Below are 21,952 nucleotides of genomic sequence, written 5' to 3' on the forward strand. Positions count from 1 at the left end.
ACGATAGCACGACCAAAGACAGTTTTAAAAAACTGGCATCGATCGTCGATCGTCACTCTACAAGAACAGTCGTTGGTGTCGCGCAAACATTATAAAGCGAGCAACGTCACGGACAGTGCACAAATGGGTTTGTTTGTTCGCAACGCTTGTGAGTGATTGGCTGACGTCTCTATGATCAAAGTGAAAGCCTCAGACGCCTCCCGAAACAAAAAATTTGACTATCAGTGGCGACAGCCCCGCGCATATGGGTACGAGAAACGCAAAACGTCACTGAAGTCTTGTTACGTCACACGAAGTATCATGTGACGTAACGCCACAATACGAAAGTGAAACATGCCTTCACAGATGTAGTCAAGCGTTTCTTACGCATTGTTTCGCCACAAGGGCGAGAGAATGAATGCTACAGCAACAAATTGCAAAACCACGCGAAGAACGTCAACCACTTCGAAACTTGCTGCGCACACCTCAAGCAGAAAACACGTGCGAAATGAACATACACAAGACGTGCGCGGACTAGTAAATATCACAGCTCAACACTTAAAGCGCGATATTCAAATAGAAAGAAATTCCCACGAAACGAACACCCAAGTATACACAGGATTGATTGATATCTGGAGTTTAATGTCCCAAAACCACCATATGATTATGAGAGACGCCATAGTGAAGGGCTCCGGAAATTTCGACCTCCTGGCATCTTCAACGTGCACCCAAATCTGAACACACGGGCCGACAGCGCAAGACCAGCGCTGGGGACTGAAAACCTTTATTGGTCGTGAACACAGTATTTAAAGCATAGGAAGGGAGAGGGAGTTGAGAAGGAAGAAAGAGCGGGGAAAGACATGACGCTCAGTTGTTGGCACGTCACGCGCCTGGCTCAGGCAGTGGTAGATAACATAGCAGGCCGATTACAACATTTCTCCTCCCTTAGAATTGAAAACGCTGTACAGGTTTTCTTTCCCGGGTAGAGCGTCGCAAAACTTGTGGGGATTTCTGCGCATTCTGGATAGGCGGCGACGGTTGCGCAGGTGCCACCTTGTCTGCAGGCTGCTCGTTCAACTTGCCTTCGTCGCCGGTCGGTGTGGGCGCCGCTGCAGCCGGAGGGCTCCCCTTGTCTTGGTCTCGCTGAGCGCCGCTCCGGGCAGATGCCGGGCTTGGCCTGGAACGCACTTGGTCTATGTGACGTCAAACCACTCCAGCGGGCGTTTGCATGGTGACCATGCGTGACCCTGTAGTGGACTGAACTTTCCCTGGTGTCCATTTCTCCCCCTGGCCGTAGTTACGGGCGTACACGGCTGTGTCGGGCGGCAGCGTCCACTCTTCCGTCTCCTGGGTTGACCCTGGGAAAGGTGGGAAACATGAGTCCAAGCGAGAGCGGATCAAGTAGCCGAATAGAAGTTCGGAATGGGATTTTCCCTCGTGGCACGGCGTTCTCCTGTAGCTGAAAAGAATTTTCACCAATTTCTCTTCTAATGTGCCTTCGCTTATCTTCTTTAAAGCTTCCTTGATCGTCCGAACAGCTCGTTCAGCAAGCCCGTTAGACTGGGGGTGATACACAGCTGTACGGAGGCGTGTGATGTTATTGTTCTTCACAAAAGTGGCGAATTCTTCACTAGTGAACTGCGTGCCATTGTCCGTAACTATTGTGCGTCGAACACCAAATCTGGCAAAAATGCTGCGAAAACTGGCAATAGTAGACGACGTGCTTGCCTGCCTCATGGGCACGGCTTCAATCCACTTAGTTGCAGCATCCACGACTACCAGTATCATGCTGCCTGCGATCGGCCCGGAGAAATCGGCGTGCAGCCTGGACCATTTTTCCTTAACTGCTGGCCAACTCACTGGTTGAGCAGAGGCTGGCGTAGGAAGGTTTTGCACGCAGTTGTGGCACGACGCTGAGAGGTGTTTTATCTCTCGGTCTAGTCCCGGCCACCAGAATGCCGATCTGGCGACAGCCTTCATTGCCGATGACCCTTGATGCGTCTCATGCAGCATATATAGCACCCGTTATCGTGCTTTTGTGGGAACAACAACTCGATGACCCCAGTATAACAACCCATGAGCTACGGATAGCTCTAACCGGCGGTCCGAGAATGGCACCAACTCTCTGTCCTTTACATGTTTCGGCCAGCCTTGCTTGGTGTACTCCACGACCCTCGCTAGTAAGAGGTCCCGCGCAGTTAGAGCTTGGAGTTCTTCGACAGACACAGTACCATCATCGAAACTTGCTAAAGTGGAAACATACTCTGGGGGTTCGCTTCTTGACGGTGGAACTGGAGTCTGCAGCGGTAGCCGGCTGAGGGTGTCGGCGTTTAGTAGCAGCTTACCGGGCGAATACTGAAGCTTGTAGCGAAATCCACCAAGGTAGAGAGCCCAGCGCTGTATTCGTGCTGCGGCCAACGCTGGCGTCGGCTTCTCCGCTTTCAGCAGGCCCAGTAGCGGCTGGTGATCTGTGACCAAGGTAAAATCTCTGTTGAGGAGATAGTTGCGAAATTTCGACACCCCAAAAACAAGGGCCAAGGCCTCACGTTCTAGCTGGGAGTAATTCTACTCAGCAGTGGTCAGCGTTCGCGAACGGAAGCCTATGGGCCGGTTCTCTTTTCCATCCGTATGAAACAACACGGCAGCAATGCCATGCGGCGAAGCGTCGCTCTCCAGCTTTAATGGATTTTCGGGGTCGTAGTGAACGAGCACCCCTGCCGCAAGTAGGCACTGCTTTGCATTGGAAAAGGCTGTTTGTTGAGCTTCTCCCCAGACCCAACGCGCATTTTTGCCAAGCAACTGGTACAAAGGTGCAAGCAAAGATGACATATTCGGCAGGAACTTGGAGTAATACGACAGCATGCCCAGAAATGAGCGTAGTTCCTTCACATTTGTCGGGCTAGGAGCCTGGGCGATTGCTTCCACATGTTTCTCAGTGGGGTGTAGGCCGTTTTTGTCGATTTGGTGCCCTAAGTACGTGACTGAAGGCTGACTAAATTTGCATTTGTCTAGCCGGAGTTTTACACCGTGCTGACGGAAACGCTGCAGTACCGTTCGCAGGGTCTCGCTGCTTCCCTGTCGCTCCGCAACCAACACATCATCGAGATTAGCTTGCACGCCTGGTAGCCGCTGCAGGACTGTTTCGATTTTTCGCTGGAAGATGGCTGGGGCAGACGCTATGCCAAAAGGCAGCCTCTTGAAGCACTTGATTATACGCGTACTTGATTATACGCGTCACGTAGTACTTGATTATACGCGTCACCTAAGTCGAGAGTGCTGAAGTACTTTCCGCCGTCTAGGCATGCAAACTTATCGTCAATCACCGGCAATGGGTACTGCTCCAGTTCACATACAGGATTTAACGTGATCTTGAAATCGAAGCAAATTTGAACTGTTCCATCTTTCTTTAAGACGGGCACAATGGGCGTAGCCCACTCCGCATGCGCTACCGGTGATAACACCCCACTTGCTACGAGTCTGTCAAGTTCTTGAGAAACCTGATCACGGAGAGCGAAAGGAATGGATCGTGCCTTACAGAACTTGGGTGTAGCTCCTTCCTTGAGTTGAAGGTGCACAGGGGGACCGCTGATGCAGCCGAGTTCCACGCTGAAAATGTCTTGAAACTCGTTGACGATGTCGTCCATGGCCGGGAGACTCGTTGGCGATCCGGCTTCCGCAGTCAAGTTAAGGACAGGTGAGCCTGCATTGCTCAACTGAAAAATTAGGTCCCTTCCGCATAGACTAGGACCGGGACAATTTAGTACTACCAAGGAGCAGTCTACTCGGCACCCTTGTAGGCTACCTTCATGTCCAATTGTCCCAGAATGGGGAGCTTGCCAAGGTAACATGAAAGCTTGACAGATGCAGGTTTCAATGTCGGCCATCTCTCCAGGTTCTTTTCATAAATTTCGCGTGGCACAACGCAGACGGGCGACCCCGTGTCTATCAGCATTGGCATGTCAACGCCGCACCAAGTGAATGTCCTGTGGATTGGGGATTCTAACTGCCACTTCCGAGATGAAGTCAAAGTCCAGAGGTGCATGGCTTCGTCTACGTTCCCCTCCGCACGGTCTTCCGCCACCGCCAGTGCTCGTCCCCGCATGCCGTGCGTCTTCCCGGTTTCACGTTTCCTCGGCGCGTCGCTCGAACACATTTTCACAAGATGGCCCGGCCTACCACAGCGATAGCACCTACTCTTGGCCCAGCCGCAAGCGTGGCTGTTATGCTTCTTACTTCCGCAGCGTCCGCATTTTAGCGCCGGCTCGTTCATCAACACGCTTTGCGCGCCAAACTTCAGTACGGTAATTGCATCACCCGATATATTATTTGCGTCATCTTCTGCCGTTTCGGCTGATAGTGCTATCCCTTCGGCCTCTTCCAAGGTTAAGTTTGGCTTTGCCAGTAGCTGTTTTTACAAGGCTTTTGATCTGACGCGACAGACTATACGGTCACGGAGCATTCGTTCCAGCATGCTGCCAAAATTGCAGTTGTCTGCAATGCGTCGGAGGTCGACAAGAAAATGTTGTAAAGGCTCACCGTCGTGCTGACATCGACTGAAGAACCGGAAGCTTTCCGTTATTTCGTGGCGCTTCGGGTCGAAATATTCATCCAGCGCTGCAACGACTTCTTCGTAGGTTAGGCTGTTGGGTTTCTTCGGAGCAACTCGTCCCGTCAGAATCTGCACAGTCCTCGTGTTTAGCGCTGCTACGAGCAACGCCCTTTTTTTTTCGCTGTGTCGGTAACCCCCGTTGCCTCGAAATAAGCCTCCGCCTTGATGACGTACGCTTTCCAGTTGTCCCTCTCGCCATCATACTCGGGAAGTTGGTGGTGGGCCATGACTGCCGTCGTCACTGCGGCAGGTTCTTGAAATGCCGTACCGTGGTTTTTCTCGCCGTGTTCTTTTTCGTCATGGGTTTCGATCCCATCCTCGTCGCCACTGTTACATAGCCGGCGTGAACGACAGGCGAGACCAGCGCTGGGGACAGAAAACCTTTATTGGTCGTGAACACAGTATTTAAAGCATAGGAAAGGAGAGGCAGTTGGGAAGGAAGAAAGAGCGGGGAAAGACATGACGCTCAGTTGTTGGCACGTCACGCGCCTGTCTCAGGCGGTGGTAGATAACATAGCAAGCCGATTACAATTTTCGGCTCCATCGGTAATGCAGCCGCTGCAGCCGGGATTCAATACCGCGACCAGCGGGTCAGCAGCCGAGTACCTTAGCCACTAGACCACCGCGGTGGGGCAAGTATACACAAGACAAGAGCGAGCAACTGTCACAATTTTTACTTTTTCGTGAGGGAGCAGCGTGTTCCTTTGATAGAAGCGGCCACGGCAGGGAATGAAGCGGCCTTCGTGCTGTCCCGTATCACGAGTCTGCTAATCGAGTCTGATAACCTCGACAGCACGTCCAACGCGAGAACTACGCGCCAGCTGTCTACGGATGACAAAAATGTACTGAAGTTACGAAGCTCTGAAGACCGCCAAAGGATTCATATAAATGGCTTGCCGTTAGCATCCTTGACAACGTATGCTCTGTGGCGTACTTGTTAGCGCCGCACGCTATGGGTAAAAAGTCACTGCTTCAACGCCCTCCGACAGATTCTTTCTTAATTTTAGGAGCGAAGCTCCTAAGGCGTGGGCTGTGCGTCCCCTGTATGTAGCCACCTCTCGTTCAGTTCTAAGTATTACGCTAGCCACCGCCCGATCTAAAGGGTACAACCATATCCATCCGTCCAACCGTCCAACCGTCCGTCCGTCCATCCATCCATCCATCCATCCATCCATCCGTCCGTCCGTCCGTCCGTCCGTCCGTCCGTCCGTCCGTCCGTCCGTCCGTCCGTCCGTCCGTCCATCCGTCCATCCGTCCGTCCATCCATCCATCCATCCATCCATCCATCCATCCATCCATCCATCCATACATCCGTCCGTCCGTCCGTCCATCCGTCCGTCCGTCCGTCCGTCCGTCCATCCACCCGTCCACCCGTCCACCCGTCCGTCCGTCCGTCCGTCCGTCCGTCCGTCCATCCATCCGTCCATCCGTCCATTCATCCGTCCATCCGTCCGTCCGTCCGTCCATCCATCCATCCATCCATCCATCCGTCCGCCCGTCCGTCCGTCCGTCCGTCCGTCCGTCCGTCCGTCCGTCCAAAAGATGCAAGATGTTATAAACTAGACGGCGGTACGTGCAGTTGATTATGAAAGATGCGAGGTGTTATAAAATAGGAATGATGCCATACATGGCGCGTGTCATCGTTCGATATAGTGCGGCGACGTACGCTAGGGGAGCGTTGCAATAAAATAGAGTGGGCAAAATGTACGGAGGATTCATGGTTTACCAGGTTTACCTCCGGAGCTTCGCCCACTCATCATCATTCACTTCGTGGATATGGCGGCATTTTTTTCCTTCGCAATTAGTTAAAATATATGTTACAGCGTCAAATTCGGGATAAAAATACGTCAGCGAAGCCATGGTGGACCACGGCATAATGTACTTTCATGTTGAAAGGAGACTGTTCTCGCCGTTGAGCCGTGTGAGGTGAATGTACAAAGGGCACTGAGTTTTGTAGAATGCCTGCGTCGTCGTCCCACTGGTTAGGCTAGGCTGCGGCTGTGTCATTGGAACTTATTGTATCCCGATTGAGCTTGACGTCTTGTACTACGAGTAAGGCTGACTAATAATGGGCGCTATGGTAACGAGTCAGGTGAGAAAAAGCTCCCTGTACAGTGGATTGAATTGAATTAGATATTTCGTTTCTTGGAAGTGGAGGAGGGTGGAGGTGTCTTAATAAAAAAAAAATCTCGTCTCAGCGTTGTACAACCTGTTCGACGCAACAAAGTTATTACGCGTCGCCTCAACTGGGGGTTACAAAACGGCCCGCTCTCGATCGAAGAAACCCGAACGGAGACGTTTGCAAACGGCTACGTATAAGGAAAAAAGGAACAAAAAATGAAGAGACAGCTTCAACTTCGTCGGAGCATTGTTAACATTGTTTTATAACGGAGCGCCACTTTTAGTTTAGCCGCCTCTTTTTCGCAGATGTCTTCATCGATTCTTTCGGGTTTTTCGCGAGTAAAACATCCAGACCAGATTGGTCGTCGGGAGTTCAGTGGTAAGCCTCGGATGGCGGGCGAGTAAATACCCCTTTTACACGGCCATCAACGAGGCTCCGGTGAATCGTAAACTTTTCGTGATCGGGAAAGGCTTCTTCTGCGACGGGCAAAGCCGGTTTCGATCTCTGCGTGGCCTTTCGTTACTTCTCTCCCTTGCACTTTCGCCGCTGCTTCTCCTTCAGTGATAAAGAAGATGGAGTAGACTGCTTCGAAGTTATTTGCTACTTACTGCCCTCGGACACAATCTTACTTCCTCGGGGTTCACTGGAGAACCTTAGTAGCAACACATACACCTTTAGCTGGAGGATACCCGCACAACTGGCACCGGTGAATGAATGAAGCCGAAGGAGTGGTTGAAGGGTACAAAGCATTCTTCGTGGGAGATGCGTATGTGTACTGCGGCCACGAAAGAACAACGAAATAACCGAGAGCACATGCGCCAGCGGGCCGAAGCTGCTGGCGTTCGCTGATCGAATTTGTTGGTCGCGGTCAGGCTGGTCGTGTAACTACCAGGAGAAAAAAATAGCACCCTAATTACATTGTTTTCTTGCTTGTTTTCGACACGGGTTCATTAAGGCGAAGTTTGTCTTGTAGGGATCGCGGAAGAACCTTTGTTGTTGGCTGTTCCTTATTCCCGCTTAATGTTGTGTTTAGGCACAAAAGTTCCAACAACAACAACAACAACAACAACAACAACAACAACAACAACAACAACAACAACAACGTTATTATTATTATTGATGCTATTTAATAATAATAATAATAATAATAATAATAATAATAATAATAATAATAATAATAATAATAATAATAATAATAATAATAATAATAATAATAATAATAATAATAATAATAATATTAATAATAATAATAATAATAATAATAATAATATATTATTATTATTATTATTATTATTATTATTATTATTATTATTATTATTATTATTATTATTATTATTATTATTATTATTAAAGAGCATGTGGGGTTTTATGTCCCAAATTCCTGATAATAAGGTCTTCTAAAGAAAGAAATTGTTGAAAGCCTGTATAAATTAATGTAAAACCATGTTGCAAAGCGAGTAAGACTGCATAGTTGTAACAGCACATGCAGCAACCACCTTCAGCCATCTCAAATTACTTCTGAAAGATAGATAGACATGTGGGATTTGACGTCTGAAAAGTACCATATAATTATAAAAGGCGCCGCATACAGTGGAGGGCTCCGGAAATTTTGACCACCTGGGGTTCTTTAACCTGCACCCAAACCTGGGCACACGGGTCTACAACATTTTCGCCTCGATCGAAAATGCAGCCGCTGCAGCCGGGATTTGATCCCGCGACCTGTGGGTCAGCAGCCGAGTACTTTAACCCCTACACCACCTCGACGGGGCGGGGTTACTGCTAAGATCACTTCTTGGCGGGCTATTGCGCTCTTTTTCTTTATTTTCGAGCCTGCGCTACCTATTTCTTCACTCGCCTCACAACTTGAGTCTTTCTCAGTAATAGACAGATATTACGATGCGTTGTCGTACCTGCCGCGTTGGTATAACGGTTATGACGCTCTAATGCTGACCCGAAAGTAACTGGATGGAATCCCAGCCACAGCGGCCGTATTTCATCGGACGTGAAATGCCACAGGTCCATGTCCTTTAGGAGGACGTTAGAGAACATCAGATTTTCAGAATTACCGAATCCCTCGATACCATGTACGTCATAATGGTATCGATATTTTGGGATGTGAAACCCCAACAATAATTATTATGTGCTGGCGTATATCGTACAACACACTACATACACGCACAACAAGATTTCAGCAGGTGTACGGCTGCGTTTATGTGATAATCCTGCTCATGATAGAAATGACTGAGGTGGCAATCAGTGCCACGAGCAGTACTACATGTTACCTCTGTCAGTATGCGATGCATTCGTGTACAGCAACTGCCACGAGCCGTTGCCACGCGCGGTGCTTTGTCGCCGCGAAAGGTTTCTCGGTATATTCATACGCCACTAAAAGAACTCTCAACGTTGCTCAACTAGATAACTGGCCTAAACAATCGAATGTAGTTTTATAGCCACCATCAGCACAATATACATTGCGTTAACATGCATTTTTTTTTGGCTTAGCCACGTAATAAAGTGATGTACTCGGACGACCCCCCCCCCCCTCTTCTCCTGTTTCGTCTGTCCACGTGTGATTTTTTTTAGCTTCCCTTGAACACTTGCCTTTTGTTATTCCTGGCTAGAAAATCATGTGTTTTTTCTTACCTTAAACTCAAAATTATGCATATCTTGCGTTTTTCTTCCATAGCTTGTAATAATGTGTCAAAGTAAATGTTAGATTCCTTGAGAAACATTGTCTAACAAGCTTTCCCGAGTCTTCGAAATGAAAAAAAAAACACAAAGCAACTTTGCAAACCTTCAATCAACTGGTTTCGACATTCCTTTCTGGCACAGCAGTCGGATAGGAAAAAAAAAAACTAGCTAAAGATGGTTTGTTAACATGTCGGATTAAATTGTCAATTGATCGATCTGGATCGAATCTGTTCAAATCGAAAATGAAGCGACGGGACGCCCGCCGCATGATGAAGTGAGGAAAAGAGAAGTAGCGGAGGTTCGGCAACAACTTCGCGAAAGCCACCAGCCCTCTATATATATTAAATGGAACAACAATAAGGAAAGCACCGAAAGCCCGAACGTTAAATTGGAGAAAGCAAGAGTTAACGAAATATGGAGCTCTTTATATACACTGTATACGGTTCTCGTTCGTGTGCTTTCTCTCGCCCTCAACTCGTTCTATTTGAGAGCTCACCGCAAAGCGCCCCAGGGCCACCAATCAACGTGGTCCAAGACAACGCGCTGGCCGTGCCGTCTACAGGAGAATAACGAGGCGGGCTGCCACTTGAGCATGGTGAGTCGATGAACGAGTGTTATTTATCGGAAACCTAATTACTGTCGGAGCTCCTTAGCCCGAGGGCGCCGTGGCGGAGCGCTTTCTGAGAGACGGCCAGAACGCACTGTCCATAGATTCTGGGCCGTTCTCGACACAGTTTGGCCAACTCTCGCTCCACGTGGCGGTCAATGCTGTTCAGGCGCTTCAAGACATAATTAGCGCGCGCGGATAACAAGACAAATAAACACGCCTAGGATCGAGACGAGCGCCCTCGCGCCCGCTCCGGAGAGCCCAGCCACGGCGGTGGTGCGGAACGCGAAAGGCCGGTAATTATCTTCCCGCGTCAAACTTTCGGTGCCGCACGGTAGGGCACTTTGAAGAAGATGCCAATTTTGAAAGTGTCTCCAATCAGGGATGAATTGGTGGGAGCCCGCCTTTCGCCGGCGCGCGCCAAATGAAACAGGCTTCGCGAGTAGAGTTATTGACACGTGAAACCGCCGGCTGCTACACGTGTGTACTCTTCTATATGATAAACGGGCTGCGTTTGCGTGACAGCATTGCCCTCACCCCCGTCCTCATCATCCCTTCTTTGTGTCACCGTTCCTAAGAAGTATTGACCCGAAGGAAACGCGTATGTTGCTTAGGCGATTCCTATATGCCTCTCACGATCGTTCAAACAGGACTGAAAACCAGACGTCTCACATCGACCGTCTTATATCCAGTTTTCTTTATGCTTGTATAGGTGGTACGTCAATGACCAGCCACTATTTGTACGCCATAATGACCCGTTCCACGCAGGCTACTGTGCTAATAACTACCTGTTCCATACGTAAAACAGCCAGGCTCTCGTATCTTACGGCCCAATTTATACCTGTTACATCTATCTATCTGTTACATCTATCTATCTTTCTGTCGAAGCACGCAATGTCAGTGCCCGTTAAAGAACACCAGGTGGCCGAAATTTCCGAAGCCCTCCATTACGGCGTCTCTCATATAAATATAGTGGTTTTGGGTCGTGTCTGTCTGTCTGTCTGTCTGTCTGTCTGTCTGTTCGTGCGTCCGTCCGTCCGTCTATCTATCTATCTATCTATCTATCTATCTATCTATCTATCTATCTATCTATCTATCTATCTATCTATCTATCTATCTATCTATCTATCTATCTATCTATCTATCTATCTATCTATCTATCTATCTATCTATCTATCTATCTATCTATCTATCTATCTATCTATCTATCTATCTATCTATCTATCTATCTATCTATCTATCTATCTATCTATCTATCTATCTATCTATCTATCTATCTATCTATCTATCTATCTATCTATCTATCTATCTATCTATCTATCTATCTATCTATCTATCTATCTATCTATCTATCTATCTATCTATCTATCTATCTATCTATCTATCTATCTATCTATCTATCTATCTATCTATCTATCTATCTATCTATCTATCTATCTATCTATCTATCTATCACTCCACGTTGCTTCTTTGTCACTTACGCCGCAGAAGCAGTACCTTGAAAATATGTTAATTCACAAGCACTTTCTGCCATTAGTCGGCTGCAAGCGTTTGAGTAACTTTCACTATCGCAATTAGTTTGCTCCCTCTTCTTTCTTTCTTTCTTTCTTTCTTTCTTTCTCTCTTTCTTTCTTTCTTTCTTTCTTTCTTTCTTTCTATGTCTTCAATGCGGGTGTTATTATTGCGCGTGACGTAATTGGTGCGAAGACCTATCAGTAATGTTAGTGATACATCAGTACCCTTTCATAAAATTGTGGCTATCTTTATGCGTATTTTTTCAATACCTTTCTAACTATCCGGTGGTGATTCTGAGCTGCTGCGCTAGTAACACAATGGCAATAGGTGAAAATAAAACCTTTCCATAAGAACAATAAAACCTCGACTGTACAGAAATAGTCCGATAAACGTAATAGAATAGAGCGGTGCCTCTTTGGGCTTTCGCAAAGCAATTTTTGTACGTTAAGAGAACAGCTCATATGCCTAGCAAGTGAGCAAAATTCGAAACCATAACTTACCATATACTTGCTCCAACTTTGACAAATCTAGAGGGCGCTTAGTTAGGACCGCTCTGCCGCGACTTGCTTTAGGATATTAATTGAAAGACGTAGTAACGAGAAATTAAAACGCTGTTCAAAAGGTTCATTTTTTTGTTATTTCTCCAGCGCATTCAAGATTTCTCGCTGCCTTGGAAGGTTTTCATGCTCACGACATATTCCCGGCAGGGCGAACCTCTCGATAGCATCTTTAGCAAGTAACATGGTTTGCTAATACGAACACACGCTGCAGATTTTGGCAACTAACGTGCCCCTAAGCCACCGTTGGGGCTCTCTCAGACAAAGCTGAACTTGTATTCGTCATGAAAGCATCCCGGCATATCAGACATGAATGAACGTGGTTGACCCTGCGCGAAGACTCGGTGGCAGCCTCAGCATGCACCAATTTTCCGCGACGAAAACGTACTGAATCGTTTTCTGAAGTTGTTGCTTTACATACATACATACATACATACATACATACATACATACATACATACATACATACATACATACATACATACATACATACATACATACATACATACATACATACATACACACACACAAACTGTTGTTGAAAAAACAGTTCACTGACAAATGTCAGAACAAAATGAAAATGACGTTTCGGTATTTGTACGAATGCCTTGTTCGATACGAATTCATACGTTGAGAAAATTGTCAAAAATGAATTCGTGCGGATTCTGAAACGTCATTTTTCTTTTGTTTTGACATTGGCCTTTGATCTATTTTTTCAACAATGCCTTTACTTGACCAGACGGCATTTTGTCGAACTCTAGACTACGTATACATACAGTAATGCTCCGTTGCCCGGAGACGTGTCTTAGAACTGAACGCGGACAACACACCACGGAAGGATGAGAACCAAACAGATATTTTTCACAGATATGGGGACATGTTAATAAATGTGTATTTCTCATCGCCCGCGCGTCACTGCGCGTGTACGACATACTTGTGTCCCAAATGAAATTAAACTCGAAAAAGAAAGAGACTAAAACCACTTATCGCATTGTCCTAATTTTCCCTCATTGCTTCAGACGTGGATCCTGCAGTACACTGTTTTCCCAACTTCTCCGCGGGTTCATCCCGACCACTTGTTTCGGAGACATGCCCTCGCGACGCTCGCCGGAAAAGAGCGATAAAATAAAAGAACGTAGTGGGAAGAAGCTGCATATAAGGCGAATCCTATTACCCGGGACTGGGTAATGAACGTGTATAGAGAGGGAGAAAAAAAAGGAGAGGCGGCTCTTGACAATGATGATTCTCCGGAGTATAAAAAAAAGAGAGAGAGAAAATAAAACGGGTGAAGGAAAACCGCTATATTATCCTAGAATGGCTAACGACTTCGGCCAAGCGGAAGGAACAAATGGGAACACTCCCTGACTTGAGTACCAACAATGTTTCATTTTTGTTCTCCCATTCGCAGCTCCCGTTTCCCTGCGTCCTCACCCTCTCCTTGCTCGTTCGGGCTTCTCGGTCTGCCTGTATGCAAGTACACTTACACGATTTAGTTATGCGTAATTTTGCGTTTACTTTTCTTTTCTTTCTTTCTTTTTTCTGCGTGAGCGAGCGAGGGTGCGTTACACCCGCCCCTGGGGAAGCGCCCTAAGAGCGTTGTGTGTTCGACCAAGACAAATGAACGCTTGTCGCAGTGTTGCCCGTGCTTCGTATTTGAATTACGCTACGAATTCTTTCCTTTCATTGCCATTTCATGCACGCGTGAGCGGCGGGGCTGTGTGTTTCTTCGCCACGCATGGAATAAATAAGAAAGAGATGTTTCGCAAGCACGAATGGCTTAAAATAGAAAAAAAAGTAAGAGAAGTAGAAATTGGTTAAGCAACGCTGCCTTAACAACGGAAAGAAGGCTGGGAAAAAATTGTGTGTCTTCCCTCTCGAAATTAGTCAGTCTCTCGTTTCAATATTCTTGCTTGGGCAAGAAATACTGCGTGATCAAATTTAAGCTTTACAGAGTTGTCTTGAAATCGGGGTTGGCTTTTGGGGAAATTACGCTTTTATTCAGGCAGCTTACTCTCAACAGAGCACGTTACTTCGCGATGTATCGAGAACGCAATTTGATTATTATTTGAGGATTTTATAATTAACGCTTATATTGGTTATTTTCTAGCGTCAGATTCAACATGTGACTTGGTGGCTTCGAAAATGTCATCCCTACTTGAAATAAATTCTGAGCATGCAACTGGTTCTGAGATAGGCTATGCGATCGTGAACACTGCCGAGGAGTGCACTGGTGCTACAGTTACTTTTATTATCAGATACCTAATAACCATAAAAGAAATACTGCGGCTATAGTTTTACATGGCAAAGCTGTCGTAAACCTAGAGGTGTAGTGGAGCCGTATTTCTAGTTATTCTAGTTCTGCTGAGACCTTGCCATATCTTTAATAGGTGATGTTTTATCAAGTATTGATAAATTCGGTAAGTGTATTAGAATTAACGCTAGTATTGTAATAATTACATAAAGCTAGAAAATGTTCGTCCCTCACTCATCCTCCTTTACAAGCTTCATATCAGTATTTGTCTACGTTTTTTAGGTATATTGAAAAGATGAATTGTAAGTTTGAACTCTGGATGGCATTGGCGAGCGTTGTAGCACTCTGTCTCTGGACTATATATGTTTGAGTGCTGCCGTATTGCACTATTAACCTGCGTGTTTTGGATCTTTAACAACTACAAGAACAGTGTTACGATGAAAACGGTTTGTTTGGTGCATAAAGCGTTTCAAGGAGTCACTAATTCACGTCGGAATATAAAGAAACAAAAACACATCGGCTCTGTCATCCAATACGGCAGCGCCCACACGTCTTAGGTAAAATGGGTCTATAGCTTAGTTCTGGAACACCTGCCACGCTCTGGGACACCTATGTGACCGTTGTTGAGCGTCCTATACTCTAACAAATAAAGGAGGAAGACGGCTATTGAGATTGCTCTTTTGTTTAGGTGTAACTGCGAAGTAACAAACTATTACCCCCCGTCCCGCTGCCCTTTGTGGTTACTCCTCAAGAGAGCAACAGTTAATTTTTTCGCGAAATGAAAGAAGTGAGATCTTGGTTTACTCAACGAGCATTTTGAAGTGTGTACAGGCCTGTGAAGAGATGTACAATTGATATGCAAGCATCACCGTGAGAAGTAAATTTCGGAAAATACACAGCAGACGCCCGGGATTGAAAGTCCCCGCCACTGAGTCATCATGCGTGTGCACTAATCACTACACTACTCCGTGCTACGGCCCCGTCTGGAAAGAAACGAGTTCACGTAGGCATGATGGGTCATTTGCACACGGCGAAAACATTCCTGCAGTTGCTAAAAGAAAGAAAAATCACTTTTATCCACAAAGAAAGAAAGCATCTTTCTTGACCCGCCATGCGCAAACTTTTTGCACGAAGTTCGTCTTTGGTTGGAGCCAAGCACCCTCTTAGGATTGACTGTGTTAATACCCCGGAAAACTTCTCAGAGCGTAGCGTTTCATTTGTGTTCCATCTGTAGCTACCATATGTCTGCAACGTGCTCTGGACGAGAGGACGTACGAGTACTTCATGAAGATAATTTTTGTTTTCAGCAGACACATCACTCTCGGCTTAGACAGATGTCTTGTTCAAAAAGCAGAAGGAAGAATTGTGTATTTTTATTGGACGTGTGACGCTCCTTACGTCACGATACCGATTTCAAATTTCCGTTTAAGCGGTGTGTCACGTGAAACCAATGGCTGCATTTTCTACACTCAATTATGTAAACTGGAGTAATCGGTTGAAAGCGTAATTAGTAAAACGTTGCCAGTTATTCAGTAATGCACTTTCATTTGCATTGACCGCAATGCACAGTAAACCGCAGATCAGTAAGTTAATTTGCCATGGCGTGTCTTTCAAATTATTTATAATGCTTTATTTGAACGCATACTGTATACCGGAGGCAGAAAAGTCGTACCCTCGTTTGAGTTACATGTCTAGAAGTTAAGTTAAACAAAACCAGAACGTACGCATGATGCACGGGTGGATAAGTTGTTACCATGTTTTTTGTCACGGGAGATAGGTAAACAGGTGCTGCTGTGGTTAAGCTAATCACCATTCAACTCGTATTCACGATGTGTACACATGGCTTGTACGTTTAAACGTTTCAAAACCTTTGACATGCCCAAAAGCGCTCCAGCTGCATGGCGCACAACTGCAATACCCTCAGGGTTAACGAAAACCGACCCTTGAGAAGAGTACTTGTGCGGGGGTTTGAATGTCCGACCAATGTGTGACCGCGGCTTTGAATGTCTGAGCCTAGGCAGCACATCTGTCATGCGTCATTTGATCTGGTGCATTGACAGGGTGCAGATATACGTAATAGTGACAAAACAAATTTTTTTTCGAACTGAACGTTAGAGATTGTTCAGTGAATACGTTCATTTAGCCGTAATTTTACAGCCTTCTTAATTATTGAATGGGAATAAAACGTCCCTGACGTTGACATATTCATTCAATTCTTATTAAAAAAGCTGCATTGGAAAAACGACTGTATAATTACGTTAGGTTTCTCTTCGTATGGCTTTCTTGCATTTAGTTGGCTGCCTCAAAAGTTAGCGTCGCTGCAAGAGAGACAACTTTGATTATCTAAAAGCACGCGTGTGCGTGTACTGCAAAAACAAAATTATGAAACGGTACCGAAGCTGCACTTGGTAATAAATGTAACGTAAAGGATTAAATGCATATTTTGGGTAATAAACGAGTTAAACTTAGAATATGACGTTTTTTTTCAGCATTATGAAACTACCAGATAAGATTCGAGCATGACTGTTAATGAGAACATGTATCCTACGCTTACTATGCAAATTGATTTGCTGCAATACTGCTAGTCAGGTTAGCTTCTTCTTTATATATTTTGTCAAGCCACGTCCATAGCAGAAAGCTAGCCTTGATGCAAGATAGAAAGGGTTTTTAAAGCCAGTAGTAGCTGGCATTGTGTGAAAAATACGTTTATATACGAATGTACCGATGCTAATCGTTATGATGAAATTATAACGCAATCACTAGAGTAAGGACTCCTGCTAGCAAGAAAAAAAAATCAAAATAATTCATCAGGGGCTCACTGCAGGCTTGTTACTCATTATACAAAAAATGAGCGTCCAACCATAAAGAAAAGAGATTGTGCTCTTCTTAGGCAACAGATTTTATGGAATATTACAACTTAAATTAGGTTGTCCTCCGTTTTTTCTTTAACGCCAACGGCAGTAAATCTTGATATATCTTATTGAGACCCATACTGTTTATTTAATTAAGGCATGTGCTGTGTGTTTCGCAAAAACGTATATGTATTGCACGAATACAGACGTTTATGGGATGGAATAATAATGGCATAAGCGCTAAAAGAAAGTATGATTACGAAAATAACTTATCTATTGAGTTAATGCCAATAAAAAGTTGAAAAGAACGAAATCACAGTAAAGAGCAGCAAAGAAAATGCGTCTACGTTAGTTTTACGAATGTTGCAAATGGAATTGTGAAAGCGCCAGGTATATAGGCACGATCAATTTAATCAATGAAAACAACGTGCCTCGGTTCAACAGCAAATGTTTTTTTTTTGGGGGGGGGGGGGGGGGGATGGCGTTAAAAAGAACCTTGTCACAAAGCGAAAAGACTGTTTCAAAACACCACTTCGAATTGCAATTGAAGCTTGCGTAAAGTGACGTCTGCGTAGTAGCTTAGCGCATCACGAAGTTTCCACTGCACGAAGTGTGGCTGGACGTAATTTTGCACACAAAGAAAGCGAAAATTCAGATGGGACGTGGCCGCACCGATACTGCGCACCAGGAAGATGAATGATTTCTATACCAGGAATAGTACAAGTTCTTTGCATATTTAGTTTTATTCCTACACTTTCGGTAACTGTATTTCTCGTCGAAAATTTTTCTTTCACGGAGAGACTGGCCTGTTCGCTTGTTATTCATTTTTCTTGCCTACTCGCCAGAGTGATTAAAAGAAAAGAAAAGCACTCTTTGTTGAAACTTCGTCCTTGCAGCATTAAAACCTACAGCATAAAGAAAGAAAACTGCTGTTTAAAGTGCTGCAATGTTTATGAAAGTCGATAATAAACGAATGCAAGGCAAGCACGAATACAGTGAGAATAATAAACCTTAGGGATTAAATAAAGGGAAGAACTTCGTTCATCGCAAAAAACAGCAAATTTACAAATAACTCAATTGGTTGAATCGCAATACGCCAATTTAGGAAGGTTTGAATGATCCTTTTAAGGGGTCAAGCTGGTATTTTCAGTGTATGATGCAAATATCTACCGATTTTTTTTACACACGTTTCTGTGGCTTCAACTGAAAAAAAGAGAGAAAGAGAGAGACCAAAGAAAGGCGAAATTTAAACGTTATGCGGAGTATGCTTGACCAGCTGTCTTCGCAAAAGCTTGAGAGATCACGAGAGTTGAAGTAAAGTGAGATAGAATTGTTTCTTACACAAGATTATCACAGTTCCTTAAAGGTTAAAAAGCTAACACCAAAAAGGCATCGCGCTTGCGACACACACACACACACACACACACACACACACACACACACACACACACACGCACGCACACACACGCACACACACGCACACACACCGAGAGAGAGAGAGAGAGAGAGACTAGCGCACATGTGCAGACGCAAGCAGATGCACTCAGACACGACCATGTGGGGTATGTACTGGTGCACCCGGGCACGTAGCCTACACAACGCACGCACGCAAACACACTCGTTCACGGAGGCGAACACGCCATCGCAGGCTCGTCGCCGCCGGCGAGGCACTCGTTTCTGACAGGCGCAAGATACATGAAGGCGGTGCCGGAGATTCATCGTGGCAGGCAGGCGCGTTTTAAGGGGAATCACGCTGTTCGCAGTAAGAAGGCCTGTTTGGTGATCGAGTGTTTGCGCAAAGTGAAGGGGCCAGCACCCGCCTCTCGTACATGCGCTCGCACTGCACCGCCAAAAGGCCTCGTATTTATATTCTGTCTATCCCTATCCACATACACCACAGAACGCTTGCCGCGTTGCAGCGTGTTTAAGCCGCCCTCGTGAGACGCGAGCGTGCTACAATATCTATGCTGCGGAAGGCCGAATTCACCCCGTAATCGAATAAATCGTAAAGCCGAAATATAATGTCACTATCTACTTTCGATCCGACTCTGATCTTGAGCATGCCACGTCGAATGGACTATCATCCCGGGGAGAAAATAAATGGTTGTGCGAGTGAACGTAACCACGTTTTTCATCATCATCATCATCATCATCATCATCATCATCATCATCATCATCATCATCATCATCATCATCATCATCATCATCATCATCATCATCATCATCATCATCATCAACAACACGCCCAATGCAGGACAAAGGCCTCTCCCATGTTCCACCAGTCTACTCGACCCTGTGCTTGCTGCTGCCACTTTATACCCGCAAACTTCCTAATCTCCTCCGTCCACCTAGTATTCTGTCTCCCCTTCGCACGCTTGACTTCTCTGGGAATTCAGCCATACCCTAATGACCAGTGGTTATCTTGGCTACCCGCTACGTGCCCAGCCCATGTCCCTTTCTTTTTCTTAATTTCAATTATGATATCCCTAATCGCACTTTGTTTCCTGACCCACTCAGCTCTACTCTTGTCTCTTAAGGTTACACGTAGCATTTTCCTTTTCATTGCTCGCTGCGCCGTCTGCAATTTAAGCTGAAGCCTCTTTGTAAGCCTCCAGGTTTCTTCTCCGTAGGTAAGTACCGGCAAGATGCAGCTGTTATATACCTTCCTCTTGAGGGATAGTGGCAATCTGGCAGTCTACCAGTCATTATTTGAGAATACTTGCCGATTGTGCTCAACCACATTCCTATTCTGCTAGTTACTTCAGTATCTTGGTTAGGTTCAGAGGTTACTACCTGTCTTAAATATACGTACTCTTTTAAAACTTCTAGTGCACTGTTACCTATCTCGAAAAGCTGTTCTCTTGCAAGGTTGTTGTTACATTACTTCCGTTTTTTTGCAGAATAATTTAAAGACCCATCTTTCTGACACGGGAACCGCATTGTTACAATTACGTTATTTCGGTTGAGAAATGTAAGCGCGATATGCGTGCCCATGAAGTTCACATTTGGCCACCACGAATTCAGAAAACCAGACGATGGTTTCTGTTGTTCAATAAAACGCAACCTTTATCCTGAAATATAGCATTGCTATCTCTCAAAGGTTCCTCGCATGATTCCGTCAGGACGCCTATAGAAGGAAATAGGCTCATATGGTAGTGTTCGTTGTACTTTCGAAGTACGCTTGCAGTCAATTAAATGCGTACAACGCACGTGTCTGTATTTTCTGAGGATGTTCTAATCTGCTACTCTTGTCAAAGTGTTTAAATACATAAACCAATAACAACATAATAACATTCATGATGTTGTTCCACTTCACATCCAATGGCTTAATACAAATAGACAGTCAAAAGAAAAGGGCAAGACAGACTGGTTTGTTCAAAAACTCAAAGCATATCCATGGAGTGAATGATGATGAGTGGGGCGAAGCGTCCATGCATCCATCCGTGCATGCGTCTGTCTGTCAGTCTGCCAGTCCATCCGTGCATCAATCAGTCCGTCGGCACGTCCGTTCGTCCATTCGCCCATACGTCCATTCATCTGTCTGCCTGTCCATCCGTTCGTCCATGCGTTCATCCGTCCACCCGCCTGCCTGTCTGTCTGTTTGTCTGTTGGTTTGTCCATTCGTCCGTCCATCCGTCCGGCCATTTGTCTGTCTGTCTGTCTGTCTGTCTGTCTGTCTGTCTGTCTGTCTGTCTGTCCGTCCGTCCGTCCGTCCGTCCGTCCGTCCGTCCGTCCGTCCGTCCGTGAGGTAGCTACTACTACAAACACGGGAAGTACGACCCACGGCGTAAGGAGCTTCGCCCCTAAAATGATGATTGGGTTTCATGCACTACGCTGACGATCGGCCTAGGGTCGCGACAACGTTTGAAAATTTGTAAATAAAAGTGATGAGTCAATTGTAGGCTGACTTTTTTTTTTTCATAGAGCTGGCAACATCACTCAGTCACAGTGGGTCTTGAAGAAAGTGCCGTGCATTCTTCCGCTGAACAACAGTGCGCGTGGTTGAGCAGACGGTACTCAAATACGAGGGATATTGCATTTAAGATTGATTTGTGGGGTTTAACGTCCCAAAACCACCATATATTACATTTAAGAGAAAAACATAGAAGTGAGATAAGGAATGGAGGTAGGTGTGACTGGCATCAGGAGCCATGTGAAAGCGGTTACTACAGACGAGGAGAGACTTGTTGTCTCTATTCTTGTTGTTTGGCATCGATTTCGTCTGCTCGTAATGTTTGTTTAAACAGCTGACACAAGGTCACACCTTAGAGGTTAGCAAAAGTGTAGTTATTTACTGAGGAAACATGAAATATTTACTGTGGAAAATAAACTATTTACTGTAGGAAAATGAAACAAGTCATCGTGCTCATTTATTGTCTTTGCTACGACTGTTTAAGCTGGCAGTTTAGGATAGTCTGCCGAAAAAGCAACTGGTCGTCAAGACAGGCCAACATGGTCGCGGGACCCTGCGTGCGATACACAGCGAGGACATGCGGCAAAGAACGCACCTTCTTGCTGTCTCGCAACCGCGGTCGTCAAAAGAGGCAGCATCTTCCATTGCAATGGACGTTAAAAATGAATTTTAGGAGGAGAAAAAGGCGTACCAGCACAAGTACGCAGGTTACTCCATGTGCACGAAGCTGAGTGATTCCGCTACGCAAAATTAAGCCACGTATGACGATTCCGCAACGTAAGACAAAACAGTGTCGGGCGATGCTGCTTCTAATCTGAGAAACGAGCACATAAAAGGTTCGCGTAGCTACCAAATG

At 45.6% G+C, this 21,952-nt stretch overlaps 1 protein-coding gene and 1 pseudogene across 3 annotated transcripts in view; both read right to left on the reverse strand.

The window, feature by feature from the left end:
• Nucleotides 1-21,952, reverse strand: part of LOC142774965 (cell adhesion molecule Dscam1-like) — a 492,538-nt gene that overhangs the window by 77,670 nt on the left and 392,916 nt on the right. The window lies entirely within an intron of this gene.
• Nucleotides 805-21,741, reverse strand: LOC142784073 (uncharacterized; annotated as a pseudogene).

Source organism: Rhipicephalus microplus, chromosome 2 (assembly GCF_043290135.1).
Source record: "Rhipicephalus microplus isolate Deutch F79 chromosome 2, USDA_Rmic, whole genome shotgun sequence".
Lineage (NCBI taxonomy): Eukaryota > Metazoa > Arthropoda > Arachnida > Ixodida > Ixodidae > Rhipicephalus > Rhipicephalus microplus.